The sequence below is a fragment of the Chiloscyllium punctatum genome, chromosome 25 (genome assembly GCF_047496795.1).
Source record: "Chiloscyllium punctatum isolate Juve2018m chromosome 25, sChiPun1.3, whole genome shotgun sequence".
NCBI classification, from domain to species: domain Eukaryota; kingdom Metazoa; phylum Chordata; class Chondrichthyes; order Orectolobiformes; family Hemiscylliidae; genus Chiloscyllium; species Chiloscyllium punctatum.
In genome coordinates this window covers 30,878,478-30,895,773 of record NC_092763.1, presented here as the reverse complement: position 1 = coordinate 30,895,773, position 17,296 = coordinate 30,878,478, and the positions used below count along the sequence as shown (strand labels likewise).

General features: G+C 39.0%; 1 protein-coding gene and 1 long non-coding RNA gene across 7 annotated transcripts in view; one reads left to right on the top strand and one right to left on the bottom strand.

The window, feature by feature from the left end:
- Window positions 1–17,296, top strand: part of dacha (dachshund a) — a 403,352-nt gene that overhangs the window by 280,838 nt on the left and 105,218 nt on the right. The window lies entirely within an intron of this gene.
- LOC140495795 (uncharacterized) overlaps window positions 3,982–17,296 on the bottom strand; it is a 62,529-nt gene continuing 49,214 nt past the window's right edge. Inside the window, exons 2-5 of one of the 2 annotated variants that reach the window (XR_011964102.1) lie at window positions 13,648–13,755; window positions 7,642–7,768; window positions 6,889–6,965; window positions 3,982–4,941 (exon numbers count right to left, since the gene is read on the bottom strand). This is a non-coding gene — a long non-coding RNA (uncharacterized lncRNA). Of the gene's footprint in view, window positions 4,942–6,836; window positions 6,966–7,641; window positions 7,769–13,647; window positions 13,756–17,296 lie in introns of those variants that run through there. The other variant, XR_011964101.1, reaches the window with a different exon arrangement.

The window sequence follows — 17,296 nt, the reverse complement described above, 5'->3', positions numbered from 1 at the left end:
CAATGGGAGATCCCTTAATTTTAAGTTATGCCTCAAGTACCATATTCTCCACAAAAGAGGTGACATCCTCTTAGTATCAACCTTATCAAATCCCCTCAGAGTCCTCTGCTTCAATAAGATTATCACTCATTCTTCTAAACTCCACTGAGTATGGGACCAACTAGTTCAATCTTTCCTCATAAAACAGTCCCTTCATCCCAAGAATCAGCCTAGGGAACCTCTGAATTGTTTCCAATGTAAGTTTATTCCTCCTGTTGTAAGGAGACAGGGAACAGTATTCCAAGCAAAGTTTCAGTCATGCCCTCTACAGGTATGGCAAAACTTTCCTACATTTGTTCCTTTATTGCAAAGGTGCACAACCTGTTTGCCTTCCCAGTGACCTGGATGCTAACATTTTGTGATCAGTTACATGATTCATACTCTTGTAGTGTTTGCTATGTGTGAAATTGCAAACTTGCCCTTGCTAACCAAATCCTTTTTTATATATATTTAAGGATGCAGAGCCCTGTGTGTGATAATGCCTTTCATTACTTTCCTTAATTTTTCCATTTTCTGACTGTGCATCATTCAGTCTTAAAGAAATTAGCAATAGGCTTACCTGCTTCCCGCCTTAGGCTTTGAAATTCACATCAGTGGATCAAATGACATGACTGAAAAATTCAGCACACATCTGCAGACAGAGCTGTGTTTGGGTTTTTACTGTGATGTCACTTACTTATCTCCCAGCTATTTAAATGGGAGTTTGACTTCTCAAATGCCTGCAAGACAATTTGTTGTGCGCCAAAGGTATGTGCTCATTTTTGCAGTGGTGGTCATTTTGTTTTTGCATGATCCACTTAGCTTTTCTCTATGATTTTATTTGTCATCTAACTCAACATGAAATTCATTTCAACTATTTGAGGCTTACTCATGGACACCTGCTGCCACCACATCATGTCTTCTGAATTCCATAACTGATTATTCTTTTGGATCCAGACTGCTGACACTTCATTGAATGTATATCTCATAGCTCTCAATGTGGCTGAAGGACAGAGTTGTTTCTTGGTAATTGGCCTGCAGTGCAGTTGTAAATGGGGTGCCCTAAATGTACATTTACAGAGCAACAATTGCTCCTATTTTCAAAAAATAAAACAATGTAACAGTATTTTTCAGGAATAGTAGTGTTAGTAGATTGACGGTATTTTCTGCTCAGAAAATTTACAGAACATTTCAGGAAGATGCAGGGTTCTGAAGGGATCACTAGAACATTTCAGCCCTGATGAACATTCTCATTCAGTCCAATTCTCTTAGTCTATTCAAATGTGATATTTACTAGTCATCAATGACAAGGAAAGCAAGTGGAAACAGAAGGAGGGCTGCTGCACAGCTCCTGCAGCATCACCCAAGAAGTGTGTTTCTAATGTGTTATTGAAACAGTAGATGGAGGTACATGAGGTGGGGGTGGGGGTGTGGGATAGATCAAGGATTTTAATGTTGGTACTGCATATGAGACAAAGAAAAGCTGTTTTAAACAGCAGTGTGTCAGTTTTATTATCATTAATTCATGAGCTGTGCTCATCAATGGCCATGCCAGCAATTTTCCCTCAGAGGGAGTTAAGAGTCAGCTACATTGCTGTAGGGCTGGAGTTGTCTGTAGGCCAGACCAGGTAAATACAGCAGTTTCCTTCCCTAACAGAACATTATTGAACTAAATAGGCTTTTCCTACAATTGACTACTGTTAGCATTAGACTCTTAATTCCAGAATGTTGTTGAATTCAAATTCCACAATCTGCCATAGTAGGATTTGAACCCGGATCCCCAGAATGTTCCTTGGATTTCTGGATTAATAGTCTAGTGATAATACCACAAAGTCCTCAGCTCCATGTCATTGCTTTAAGGTCTACAGTGAGAGAAATTGACCATTTTTGTCATACATCTAATCAAATAAAATCACAGCATTTTAAATATTCATATTTTCATTCTATTAAGTTTTACAAGCAAAAAGGGATCTACTGAGAATGACATTAAGAAATCGGTGCAGCAAACACTCGTTCAATATTGAAATGGGAAATTTTGGGCATTTACAAAAACATAATTGCCATTTGAAAACAATGCATTTGATTTCCTTTTGGGTGTGTGAGCTGGTTATAAAAGGCCAGGGGAGCCAATCCAAGAACACAGCTGTAAAGGCTGGTGAACTAATTGCTTTTCCTTCCGCTGCCTCATTCATCTTCATTCTTCACCAGTTACTGAAAATTATCAATATTCTCAGTTGTATTTCTTCTGTAATCCCTTTTTTGTGCAGCATTAGGTACTGCCAGATGATTCCTTGGCAGGAGCCAGGGTGAAGAACCATGAAATACCACTCCTGGCAGATGGCAGTGCTCAGAAGAAATATGACAAACACATGCAATTTGTTAGCAAACTCTGGTATTACTAGTATTGTGAGCTGTCAAAATCATCCAGGTGGTATTACAGTACAAAAAGATGGCAAACCAGTTTTTCAGAGAAGGACTGTGTCTGTCATGAAAATGCTGATTAGAAGACTCCCATCTACTCAGAATCTTGTTGCTGATTTTGCATCAAAAATTATAAGATGAGGATCCATTTCTGTATGACACCATCTATTTGTGAAGAATTGTACTGTTCATCTGTCTTCCTTACCCCATGAAAAGTACCCTTGTGCCTGAACGGGGAGACCAAAAAGATTTTAGTCGCTGCCTAAGAGGGTGTTTATCAGTATGTTTAGTCAACATACTAATTGCTTTTGCAGAACTGTTTGATAAGTTCATGAAACTGGCCTCGCAAAATACACTCTCGGGTTGCATCATTTCTAGACTGCAGTCTACCGGGCATGTGGACACCGTGCCGTTGGAGCAAAAGGTAGAGTGGTACATGAGAGGGAAAGATTTCCCACATAATATTTGAAGAGCATTTTCCTTTTTAAACAATAGGCCACAATATCAGTAAATGTCAGCACCACACTTTTAATGGTTTTCTCTGTAAGAAGGAAGTTGCACATTAATCAGACATTAAGGTGTGCGCTAGTAAAAAATCTGACAATTTCTTAGCACGGTGCACATCACTGCCTAAAAGTAATTCCATGGGTTCCATACAATTTCCTCTGAACATAACTTTCCATTTAATAAACTGTGCTTAGTACAGATACATTTCTGTACAATTGCATTATACCATGCATTTCACAACTGTTGAGAAAGATGTGTGCTGACAATGGACACTATCATAGAATCATCAGACTGGTCCTTAAAAATGATTGAGTTGCTGAAGTGAAATGACCATAATTGCATGATTACCTTGACATGCAGTAAGGTTATTTCTGAACTCAATAATTTAAGTCCTTGCCTCTGTCACAATTTATATCTGACCAAAATTTGCATATCTAGCCTTTGGTTATAAAAGGTATTGTAACTCTATTGGTTCAGCTTGATGCAAATACTTTATTTGCAGGCAGGAGCTGGTGAGAAAGCCAGAGTAAAAGCTACACCTGGAGCCCCCTGGGCAGGACATGTTTGATTTTCTAAATATACACACACATCAAACAAAATACCAGAATGCATTCTTGCCCAGGAAGGAGGGAGGCTTTGTTTGCAACATGTACAGCTACAATTTGCTTTCTATTTTTATATGTCCCAGGAAATCTACATGTTTATGTCTTGAGATCCATAAAACTTTTCATTTTTAAAAAGACATACTGCTGAGATTTATGGGACAGACCCAATATAAACACTTAAATCCTATTTCATTCTCATAAAATTGTTATTAAAAGCAATAAAAAAAAGCATGCATCCTTTTCTGTTTTATAAATGAACAATAAGCAAAGCAGAGGTGTGTATTCTGTTTCTTCAGAAAAGGCTACGTGTAACTAATGAAATGCCATGCTATGATTCAGGCAAATTAAGTAATTTTCAGCATAATACATTTCATATTTGTATTGAATTATACAGTTCTCACAAGTTATTCAGTAAAATTCCATATTCTTTGATAGTACAATGTCGAAATAATCTTCTGAATCATTGGACCTGGGTGTGTGGTAGAATTAATGGTAAAGCTAGCAGCACTTAGTTATTTCTGTGGAAATCATACATCAACTAACTGTAACTGCATTGCTAAACAGGGAAATTCTGAAGTTACTATTTGAGAATAACTCTTTGAGAAACAGCATTATATCAGTATCTCACCCAGATGCTCACCATAGAAATATATGGATGTACTTACCTGATGCATACTGCATTCTTTGGAAGAGTAGAGTTTTTTTTTAAATGCCATGAGCTGAATGCGTTCAGCGTGGCTGAGTACATTGAAGATGAGGATGATGATGATGATATGTTCCTGTTTTTATGATTGCTTGTGTATCCTGAGTTGCCCTCATCCTGCTGTCTGTCATGAAAGGCAAATCGTCCTGATGCTGTGAAGATGTTTGTCATATTTTCCACCAAGTTGTCCCAAGTTGAGTTTCAGATACCCAAGAACTGCTGCCTGCCCAATCACATGAATCTCAGTTTGAGACAGTCCAACATGTGGAGCCACGAGCCCAGTTACCGCCATTGCACACACCTTGGAGGCTCAGGATCAGCACACAGAGTGTCACTGGGTATGAATGGTCTGCAGCTAGGCCGCGAGATAAAATCATTAATATTCTACCTCACCTAAGGTGAGGTGGTCAGACAAGTCATACTGCAGAGGACTCTGATGATGATGATCACAGCATACAAGATCGCAGTGAGGTAATATTACATAGAGATGTTGGGTACAGTTGTTGGCTTGTCAGGCTGCCCACTGTCACAGTTGAAGAAGTTTGGCTCGAAGTTGACAGACAGCGGGGCAGAACAGAGCTTTCCCTCTTTACAAATTCTGTTGTTCTTCATCCTGGCAAGCAGCAGCCATAGATATTGGCATTGCCACCTGTTGCAGTCTTTGTATGGACAAATCTTCTGATATCCCTGTGAGAAGATACGACAAAACTCAACTTTCTAATTAAAAAAAAATTTGCAAGTTTAACTTAATGGCATTCAGCTTGTCTGGCCCTTTATATTGTTCTCTTTTCAGGACTGCATAATGCAGAAGTTGCCAGGATCTGGTAATGGCCACATTTGGCATCCTGGCATCATAATAGCTCATTGAACTATGTAGCATCAGAATAATGCCAATTCAGCATTTTTTATTCTGGGCAAGCAGCTGCATACTCCCATATCATTGAGAAATTCCACATGGGCCACACAATCAATAGCCCAAGGAAACAAGGTAAGCCAACATAATGTTGGGTCACCATACCAATCTATTTCATGCCACCATCTTTTAAATGTTTCTACAGTGCATAATTTGCTGAACTAACTCAAGACCACATCAGTTAAATTGGTAATGACATCCCTCAGAACCCGCTTGGAGACCTGAAATGTTAACTTTGATTTCTCTTCACAGATGCTGCCAGACCTGCTGAGCTTTGCCAGCAACTTCTGTTTGTATAAAAAGAAATGAAGATTTAATTATAGAATTATGACCGTACATTATATATGATACTTTACTAAAAGGTTGTGTCTATGTGTTCACTTTTAATTCATTGGAACACTACAAATTGCTGAACACTGAGGTGGAAAAGCTTGGATATTACTTTCTTAACTTTCTAAAGTTGAATATCGAAATTGGACCAGATTTGACTGTAGAAGAGGATCTAATGATATCTGCCTTTTGTTAGTCTTGCTCTTGCACCCTTCGGCTGAAAACATATTTCCTGAAACAGTTGCTGGCAGTATTCAGTGTTAGTTTTGCAAAGAGAGTAGTAGGGCATCCAAAATTTGAATGAATAGGGCCACCAAAAGAATGCTATTTTAACCAGTCAGGTTTAAGGATTTGGAGATAAACAGTGGAAGAACTGGAGTGTGAATTAAAGTTCGTGAACTCAATGACAAGCCAGATGCAGAAATATAAAAGAGAGAGAGAGAGAGAGAATGATTGTGTTGAGAGAGGGAGGATAAAAAAAGGCAAATGGAAAGGATTTAAAAACAAAACTGACATGTTTTATAATCTCCTAAAACAGAGCATGACTAGAAAGAATGAAACTCCACTTTTCTCATCATTAACTCTCATTTCAAATGTTGAAACATAGTGATTAACACTATCACACTGTTTAAAGGAAAGGATACTCTTTCAGCTAATTACTCACAAAATATTTTGGTGGGTTTAGTTCATATCTACTATATAAATGCATTGCTACAGCATTCAACATATGCCAATAGTGAGGCATACAGGGAAATGCTGCATCCATGAAGCTAATAGCAATATGGACAGATACTTCTAGATACTAGCATTTAACTGCTGCTCTGCTTCTTGCTGTGAAGTTGCTGTATCATTTATCAGTAGATAACAGCAAGTATCATTAGTCTGTCAAGATAAAAGATCTGACTCTACTTTCTCCATTATAAACTGAATTTCTCAATAGCCTTGTAATTCCTATATCTATCACAGAGGACACAAAATTCCCAAAACAAACGCTCTAATCCAAGCTCCGCAATGGTAATTGATCACTGAGGGCAGAGGATGCACAATAAGAACACCCTGAAAACCTCCCTGAACAAAGGCAATATGCCCACCAATATGTGGGAATCGCTTGGCCTAGACAACATGACCTGGACGAAGAACACTCTTAAAGACGCCAACCACTTTGAGCGACACTGAGTGGAGCATGTGGAGGTCAACGTCTTTCATCAACTTAGTTTTGAATTTGCATACATACTATTGATAAAGTTATTTGTAGCCTGATTTCCATTCCCATGTCATATAACACAAAGTATCTAACATTCACAAGGACAATTGCTTTGAGAAGTATACTTAATTTGTGTAATTATGTCCAGAATCTCTTCATTTGTTCATGGTATGTGGATGATGCTTACGAGATAAACATTTATTGCTCTTCCTCAGTTGCCCTGGAGAAGGTGGTGGTGAGTCATCATCTTGACCTACTGCAGCCCTGTTAGAAAGGGAATTCAGATGTTGACCCAGCAAAATGAAGCAACAGTAATGTATTTTCAAGACAGTACAATACATGACTTGGAAGGTAACTTTCAACTGTTATTTATCACATAGGATTATATAGGATATATAATACAGAAACAAGTAATTGAACCTAAGCAGTTCATGTTTAGTGCTCCACCTGATCATCTTCCTGTGTTCTCTTATCTGAAAGCATCATCATAACTCTCTAAACCCTTCTTCCTGATATGCTTGTCTGGCTTCCCCTTAAATGAATCTACACTGTTCATTTCAATTACTTCACTCTAGTCACAATATTCCACATTCTTAACTCTTCTCTGAGCAAAGAGGTTTGTTTCCTAAATTCCCAATAGAATTTCTTTATTGATCGAAGTAATCATTAAAGTGATGGAAAGTATCATCAACAGTGCTATCAAGCAGCACCTACTCAGCAATAATCTGCTCAGTGACCCCCAGTTTGAGCTCTGCCAGGGCCACTCAGCTCCTGACCTTACTACATGGTTCAAACATGGACAAAAGAGCTGAATTCTAGAGTTGAGGTAAGAGTGACAGCTCTTGAAATCAATGTCACATTTGATCGAGATTGGCATCAAGGTGTCCTCGCAAAACAATTAACGGGTATCAGAATTCAAACTGTCTGGTTAATGTCATACCTGGCACACAGGAAGATTGCTCTGGTTGTTGGAGGTCAGTCATCTCAGCTCCGGAACATCTCTGCAGATGTTTCTCAGGGTAGTGTCCTAGATCCATCCATCTTCAGCTGCTTCATCGATGCCCGTCCTTCCATCATTAGGTTAGAAGTGGGGATGTTCATTGTGCAATCATCAATGTTCAGCACCACTTGCAACTCCTCAGATAATGCAACAAGATCTAGACAATATTCAGGCTGACAAGTGGAATTAACGTTCATGCCACACAAATGCCAGGCAATAATCATCTCCAATAAGAATCAATCTCACCATCGTACCTTGACATTCAATGGTGTTACCAATACTGAGTCTCCCATTGTAGAGTAACTCACCTCTGTAAGGCCCAAAGGATGTCTACAGTTTACAAGGCACAAGTCAGGAGTGTGATGGAATCCTCTCCACTTGTCTGGATGAATAAAGCTCCAACACTCAGATGCTTGACACCATTTAGGACAAAGCAGCCCGCTTGATTAGCACTACCAATGCTCAGTAGCAGTAATGTGTACTATCTATAAGATGCACAACAGCAATTCACCAAAGATCCTTCGACAGCATCTTCCAAACCCATGACCACTTCTATCTAGAAGGACAAGAGCAGCTGATCCATAGGAACATCACCACCTTCAAGTTCCCCTCCAAGTCACTCACCATTCTTCTCGGAAATATATTGCCATGTCTTCATTGTTGCTGGGTCAAAATCCTAAGGCCTTATGGATCAGTCTACAACATGTCAACTAAAGCCATTCAAGAAGGCAGCTCACCACAATCTTCTCAAGGGCAACTAAGGGCAAGCAATAAATGCTGGCCTGTCAGCAATGCCAGGGTTCCACGAGTAAACAAAACGGAGTTACCCATAGGGAAAGCACTCATTCAATCATAAGACCATAAGGTGTAAGAACAGAAATGTTATTGAGCTCATTGAGTCTGCTCCAAGATTCAATGAGATTATTGCTGATCTGATAACCCTTAACTCCACTTCCTTATCTTTTCCCTGTAACAGCTAAAACCTTAAATAATTTTAAAGGCTTCATTTAAGTCACCACTTAGCCCTCTTTTTCATGAGGTAGAGGCACTCTGGGTTTCTATCTGTTTATCCCCATCCTTTCACGATATACCAAATAGACTTAACAGGCAGAAGTTACTGCTTGCAACGTGGGTCTTAACTAGTGATTGGTGAACAGGCAGAAGCTTTGCTGGGGAAAGCCTACCACAAGAGCTCCCACTCTTTCTGATCCTGAGTGGTGGGTGTTTGGAACGCATTGCCAGCAGAGGTGGTAGAGGCAGGCACGGTAGATTCATTTAAGATGCGCCTGGACAGATGCATGAGTAGGTGGGGAGCAGAGGGATACAAATGCTTAGGAATTGATCAACAGGTTTAGACAGTAGGTTTGAATGGTTCAGGCTTGGAGGGCCGAAGGGCCTGTTCCTGGGCTGTAAATTTTCTTTGTTCTTTGTTCTTTATTAAAACAGCAAGCATTAGATCTCGCCTGGGTTAGAGGCCCAGAGGGACCAGAAATCCTGGTCTTCAGACACTGGTGGGCAAACAGAGGCCCAGCAGTCCTGTTGCTATTAGTGCTGCTAGGAGGTAGAGGCAGCTGCTGCTTTGTACCCACCAGCAGCCCAATGCCAACGAGAGACTCCAGACCCATAGTTACAGAAGGTCAGATGGAAGTTATATACTTGGGAGGTGGGTTTGCAATTGGAGGCAGAGTAAGAGTGTATTTCTGCAGCTCCCACTCTTTCTGATCCTGAGCTCATTGATCAGACACTAACTATAAATGGGTTGTCCCAAGAAGCCCACTTCAGGCTTTGCTTTCCAGACTTTCCGTGTGGTCATTCCCTCAGCCACCTCTGGCTAAATGCCAGTGGTGACCTGAACCTTCAGTTAACTGCAGACTTCAGATAATGCCCGGTTGTGTCCAGACTAGCCCAGGCAGAGGGGAGCATTAAATACTGAAATTAAAACAAAGAGCTGGAGAAACTCAGCATGTCAGACAACATCTATGTAGAGAGAAAGAAAGTCAGTATTGAGTCCAATTTGACACTTCTTCAGGAATTCTGACGTGAATGTGTATGAGGAGAGAACACAAAGGGGGAAAGCAGCAATAACTTGATTGATGGAAAAGAGCAGCAAACATATCCCTGAAATCGTGCAGGAATCTGCAGTTATAAACGGACCGTATGCTAATCTACTCAGATCTCCATTTATCCTATTTTGTCCAGCTTATCATTGGGTTTACAATTCATATCTATCATGCAGAAAAATAAGAAAATTATTGTGCTATTTAAGACTGTCTGTTCTTGAATCCAGTACAATATCAGAGTACCATCAATACTCTTTACTAAGTTAAACTGCCCTTCAGCAAAAATTGTAGGACACCTTACGATTAGATTCACAAGATTAAATGTTTGGGAACATAGGTATGGATTTAAATATTCATTTCTTGATATTAATCTTTTAAATGTTGAGTATTATCATAATATCTTCACACACTTGACCGATGGTTAAATATGGTTATAATGACCACTCTAGTGTGCTTTATGCAGGAAGGGCTGTCAGAGAGTTGATTAAAACATGAGGTACAGCTGAGTGCTTTCATCAGCTTGAATCCCTTATATCAGCACAAAGCAGACTGGAACATTAATTATTACTATTCGTAGATAGATTGTGACGCAACAATTGAGCCACAGTTAAGCTCATTCTAGATATACTAGCTTTCAACTTGCATTAAACACCCGTGACTTTAAGTGGCATTACTGTGATTTGATAATCTCTTTTTCACTGTACAGCAGCCATAACATACCAATGGTTCAGAGAGCACCTATATCACTTGGGAGTGGTAAAAGGCATACAGATCAGTAAAGTTCCACTTTGCGTCCAAACGATGAGATAAAAATAGCTTCTTTGGGAAGAAGGTTTGAATTCAAATAAAAAGGTTCAGACTCAACACAATTTACAAGAGCATTAGATGGTAGTATAGAACTTTTAAAATAAGGAGTGGATTTGCCTCATGACAGTGATGTTCTGGCAGGTTAGGACTTTTGTTCACCCTTCTGGTACCACCAAAATCTTGAACCAGTTTCTTGGGACCAGGGTCCACCCTGTGGGTGGCAAAGGATCTCTCTCAGACTGCCATACTGATTCGTGGAACGGCAGGTCTAACATGTGAAAAGAGACTGGATCAATTCGGACTATATTCATTGTTATTTAGTAGAATGGCAGGGTTGGGGCATGGAGGGATTTCAAAGCAACCTATACAAATCTAACAAGACTAGAAATTCAGGAAGGATATTCCCAATAGCTGGGAAGTCTAGAAACCAGTGTCACAATCCAAGGATAAGAGATAGGCCATTTTGAACTGAGAGGAGGAGAAATTTCTTCACCCAGAGAGTGATGAGCTTCTCCTACAGAAGGAGGTTGAGGCCAAAACATGGAATGATTTCAATAAGGAAAAAAGTATAGTTTTTGGGGCTAAAGAGATCAGAGGATTTGGGGGGTGGAGGGGAGGCGGTGGTGCAGAGAGTGAAAGCAGGAACAGGATACTGGCTTGGATGATCATGTAGAATGGTACAGCAATCTCAAGGGACTGAGTGGTCACCTGTTCCTGTTTTCAGTTAAAGAGGCATGACCAAAGACAATTGATTTAAACCATCACAGCCAGGACCAAATATGAACTCCAACCCTGCTGTCGATACCTGTTCCCCTGTCCAAGCAATCTCTCTGGAGCTGGCTGAGTTTAGAGGCCACCTGGGGAGTGAGAGTTGACCCAGCTGGCACAATGAGGGCAAACAGAGTTGTGCTCGTGACAGGAGAGATGGGCACCAAGGCAACAGGACATCAAGGGTGCCTGAAGGTGAAGAATAGACAAAATAACTAAAATGATTTGCAGCTGTACTGCAAAGAGACCATGGAGGTGGCTCTGCAGGTGGCCTGAGGCTGCAGCTCCCGCTCTGTGACCGAGGTGTGGCTCCAGGGTGAAGGGGTAAGGGTTCCTGGACCCCTTCCAATGAGCTGTCGGGGTTCACCCACAGTGTAAGACCTGATCACTGGGAGAATCTGGCAGCAGCCCTGATCTGACACAAACTAACAAAGCCAGTCACCACCAGGAGGCTACCTTATGCTGCAGAATGAGTGGATCTCTTCTGTTCCTGATCGTCCCCTGACAATTTCACCTGGATGTTGGAATGAGTAGTCCGCTGATCCAAAAGTGATCTTCCAGATTTCCTGCTGGTCCCACCTACAGATGTCATAAGGTTCAGGTGGATTAGCTTTCTTGTTGCACCTCGTTTTAGATGAGACCCAAATCAGTGAGTCATTAGAGCTGAAACAAAGGGATGAGAAGCCTTTTCTAGGCTTTCTCTCATGCATTCGATAGTAATGTTGGGTCTCTAGCATCTTCACCAGGTAGTGCTGGAGGGTAGTACAGTGGAGTAGATGGAGATATTTCAGCAAAAGGGCAAGCTCCCCACTCCTTGTTTGGGGTTGTGAGGGGGGTGGTGTGGTGGGACGGGAAGCAAGGAACCAGCAGCAGACCCTGCTATCTTGGTAGGATAGGAATCAGGCCAGGACAATGAGCAATTAGACATCCCCAATGCTCTACCTACCTGTCTGTCTTGCTATTATCCTGCCTGAGTTGAGACACATTATTGAACTGAACTCAATCTGCCTAGTGTTGTACCTGGTTTGGGAAGGTTCAGTTATGACATTGGAGCACAAAATACTCCATGTAACAATGAGCACATCTTCTACTCTTCTCCCATCCCCCTCCACCACATGGAGACAAAAATGTAAGCCTGTTATTTCCAAATAATTCTTTGTTTTGTTTAGAATGAGCAAAGCTCTCCATCCTCTGGAATGCAATGGAGTTAAGAATGGGATTAAGCACTATTGTGGAATTCCTGTAAAATTTCTTTTAACATTTCCCATTCTGGATTAATCTCATTGCAATTGTGCTGGTGCCAGCATAGAGTCATGGAGTCAAACAGTATACAAATGTGCTCAGTGTATGCTGCAGGATCAACATCTCATGTTCTGAATCTGAACTGTCTTAAGTCACACCTGATTTCTAATGTCTAATGGGAAATACTCTACTCCTTTGTATTTTAAACCCTTGTACATTTCTCACAGTGTGCAGTGTGCAAAGCACAGACATCACAAAGTCCCACCAATCCCAACTCCTCCTTAATTATCCAGCTGGCACAACTTTGAGCTCCAGTTTAGTTGGAAATGGGAAGTAACGAATCATAAATCTGTAGGGATAACAAGACTGTTGTCAATGGATTCTGAACCCTTGATGTTGATCCACCAGGCACCGATTACATTGGTAATTCGGACCAAGTCCGAACTAGTTGATTGTCAGTCCAGTATCTAGCTGTTAAGCATCAAATACAACTGCGGGAAACTAAACCTGTAGGTGAGAATCCCAGGCTGAAAACAGTCAACTGTTCTACATGCCCTAACCTTTTGAAAAAGAAAACCTGTTTGAGAGATTATTTCAAATGTAGTTATGGATAGAAGCATCCCTAAACCCTAGCTGTTGAAAGCATGTTGACATGTTAGTGAATCTGCTATGGGTTATCCAGAGGATTTAGGGAATCCACGGGGGCCTGAGAATGATGTTTTAATTAGTAGATGCTGAATTACAAAAGCAGGTTCCTCATTTATTTTGTAGAGCTATCTTTGATTTTTCAACAAACTTGCTTTGTGAATTTTATAATGTTTTCTTAAATGAGTTGTGTGCTGCTAAGCCTGATATTCTAATCCACAAACATTGCAATGTTGGTAAAAGCAAGCTAGTCAACATATAGGTTAGTTATTAAAACCCATTACTAGTTTGACTTTTTCATACTGCAAAACTCTTTGACAAGTAGTGGGACTAGATTAGGTTGGGGTATTTGGTCGGCATGGACGAGTTGGACCGAAGGGTTTGTTTCCATGCTGTACATCTCTATGACTCCATAAGTACTTACCCATAAGTAAAACAAATTGGCCTGCTGCATGAGTTCAGTGTATTTCATAAGATGTTTCTGAGGACAGGATCAACTGTGGTGAAATGTTTTGCTTCCAATTTTCTTTACCTAGGAAAAGACACAAATGAAGCATGAAGCTATTTTGCTGTTAGTGCAAACTGAGACTGTGAGAATGAGTCTCAGAGAGGTGATCTCATGCCACTTGGTTTAGTGCACTTATAAACCACTTTAGGCTCTAAAACTAGAGTTTGATCAAACTTTCATGACAGTGCACAGTGAAGTGCATTTCATAGCAATTTGTTGTATAGACACTCCACAAAGTAAATGGATCAGTGTGTTGTTATTCAGTACTTTTAAAGAATGACTGAACTGTTCTTTTGTCATGGTGTATGTCACATTTTATTTTTATTTCAATTTGAAAGAAAGTAAGTATCTCTCAACATGAAAGATTTTTTATTGATCTTGTTGCTGGCCATAATATTGGCAAGCACCTTGAGTATCTAGACTGACTTAGAAGCTTTGAACTCAATATTTAGGTTTTAAATCAAGATTCTTTTCTTTTATAATACGTAATCTTTGGCCTTATCCAAGGAACAAAGTCCAGTATACTAAAAAAAACGGACTCTGAGGAACATAATTTTAAATCAGATTGTTTTATATTAGTTGTTTCCCAGGATAGAGAACTCAATGTTGGTTTTATTGAATCAGAGTAGGTCCAACTAGCAAAATTTCAGGACTTTAACACCACAAAAGGTGACAAGGCAGGTTTGGGCAGGAGACTAATCCGACCAACATGGATTATTTCCATCCAGAAAGTCTGACAGTTCCAGTATTGAAACATTGAATAGTTTTCTACTCCAGGGATTTTGCTTCCTTTGTTCTACCTCGAAGTCCTTTTTCAAGTAGTAATCATGCTTTGTTTGAAAAATAACAGACATTACCACTAAATTTACCTGTTATGAAGAATTTCTCTCCTCATTTAACTTATTCAACTTCAGTTAAACTTTATGTATACTTGAGAGTGAAAGCTCAAGGGAAACATCAATACAATTAATGATTACACTATAGTCCCAATCTGTCATAAATTTGATTTAGTTTCAAATTTAGGCCAAGTGTTAACTTACAATGAAAGACATCCCATTGTTTCTTTAAGGTCAGAAGGTTATAATTAAAACACCACTACAAATATCTCTCTGCAAGCATCCAGTGAATTATGGATGTCAAGGTGACAGCACATTTGCCTCAGGTATTTACCAAAGCCATTAGTGTTGCTGTAGGCATTCTCTATCTATTAAGAATGTTCCCTTATGTAATAGTCAGAACTCTACAGAGGAGAAATTTAATTCATATTATCATCAAAAATAATCAGTCTTCAAATCTGTAATGAAAAACACCACCTGCTTGTTTACCCACAGATCTCTATCTGCATAATGAGCAATCTCATGCACATTGATTTTAAGATTTCTCTATTACCAATTTAATGTGTTCTCATTTTAAATATGACACACCAGTATGCAATAAAAATATTAATTTCCAACATGACTACTCCACTGAGCATCACCAGTACATTCAGTTTAAACAATTGAATGGATATATTATTCTAACAATACTTAAATAATTGGAAGCCAAAGGTTGCAAAAAAAATCAAATTTGGATTGATGCATCTTACAAATTGTATTGCTTTGTAGGGCACATTTCTTTTATTCTGTATATTTATAAATCTAGACTATTATAAAGATTTGAAAAATAGGAAGAATTCTGAATATTAAACTAGATATTGATATGTACTATATCCAATATTTGGTATGTAATAATGTCATTTAAAATATTTCATTGAGATCACCAGGGTTCTTTTGGATATTTTCTATTATTTACCATTGCTGGTTTTTTTAACTGTAAATATTTTCTCATTCTAAATTAATTGGAGAATGTATAAAATTGACACTAAATATGATTAGGATGAGACCCCAAAGAAACTCAGTTTATGACCCACTTCTTTAATGTTGCTTAACCTTTCAGGAAGCTAATAAAAACCACTCTCCATCAGCGATAGTCTATATGGAGAGAATGGTTGTTATTGAAGTGCAGAGCATATTGCTACCCTTACAGCACAGTACCAATACACTGGCTCCAAGATAGTGGCCTGTGTCAAATAATGATAGTATCCTGTTAAATGACTTGAGTTAAATCAGAAAACTTGCATTTCACAGGCCATTGAATAAAGCTAACAACAATAGTTGTTGAAAATGTGTCTTAAAAGGAAAAACGCAAGCATAATGAAGATGATATTACTGAATTTAGTCTAAAGTAATAGACAGATCGTGTATTGGTGGTGTTACATGAACACTAATAGATTACCGGGAACACATTACTAGAGTAGACTCATGTGCTCATCTTAGCTTCAAAAAAAGCATGGCTTTTACACATAGAACCAGATTTACACATAGAACCAGCTTCCCAAGTACCTTTTTTTAATTCTATGACAGATCTTGAAACATTTTGATAGGCAAGCACCAATAAAATCACTGTAAAATCTAATCCAAAGTGTAATTTTGTCAAACAATGAACTATCACTTTAACAAGTTAAATAATCATTTGAGACCTGAATTCTCATGTTGCAAATAAATTGAACAAAAGCTAACTGAAAATTCAGGCGCATGATTAAACTAATTTGAAGTATATTTGTTATAGATCTCATGTTGCCAATTTGAACAGCAAGTATTAAAGTCATTACTGTTAAAATGTAACACCACTAGTGGATGATATGATAGCCACAGCTAATCTAACAAAGCATAGTTCCATGTAATGTATCATCTTATGTACTGTTTCATGTCTACCTAATTTTAACTGGTATTCATGAATTCAGTTGCTCAGTGAGGTGTCAAGTTTTCTCAGATGGTGTTTAATTTTGATCCAATTGTTCACCTTCTTGAGGTAAAAGTTCATCTTCATGGGGTAAGGAAAAAGTAAGTTACCTACTACCACAAGGTCAAAACACATAGTCAGCTATGCCATACTGTCTGATTATACAATCTTGCAGACACTCACCTGCTTAGACCACTAAGGTCTAATGATGTATGTGTGTGCATGTGCTATATTTGTGTGAATAGTAGCTTTGGAACGATGCCAAAATAATTTATCTCTGTAGAAAATAACTGATAATGGGTTAAAGGTTGCAAAAAATAAACTTTAAATTTCAGAAAGCCATCAGATAGTATGGTAACACATTTCACAAACCATATCCCCAAACCTTTCAGGAGTGGAAAGATTGGGACAAAAATTGGAACAGAAACCGAAATAACACAGTTTATAATTTTCCTGCACCTTACAGCAGAATGTCTAAATTGATTATATATTAAGGACATATCCATAATATTAGAGTGACATTATGGTGCTCTGTTCACGTCATATGTTAAGCATGACTGTCAATCATAAAATACTCTTTGTATCTAACCCTTGAGCAAGAATAACAATATCAAACTCACAAGGAATTCCCTGGCCTGCAGGGATGGGAGGATTTATAGCCAGTCATGAACACAGGGATCCTCATTCTTAGCAGCAATTAGTTTAACACCCATGGGTCTCCTTGGGAACTCCAAACAACTCATCACATCATCAGTACAATCTGGTACATTAAACCACTATTTGA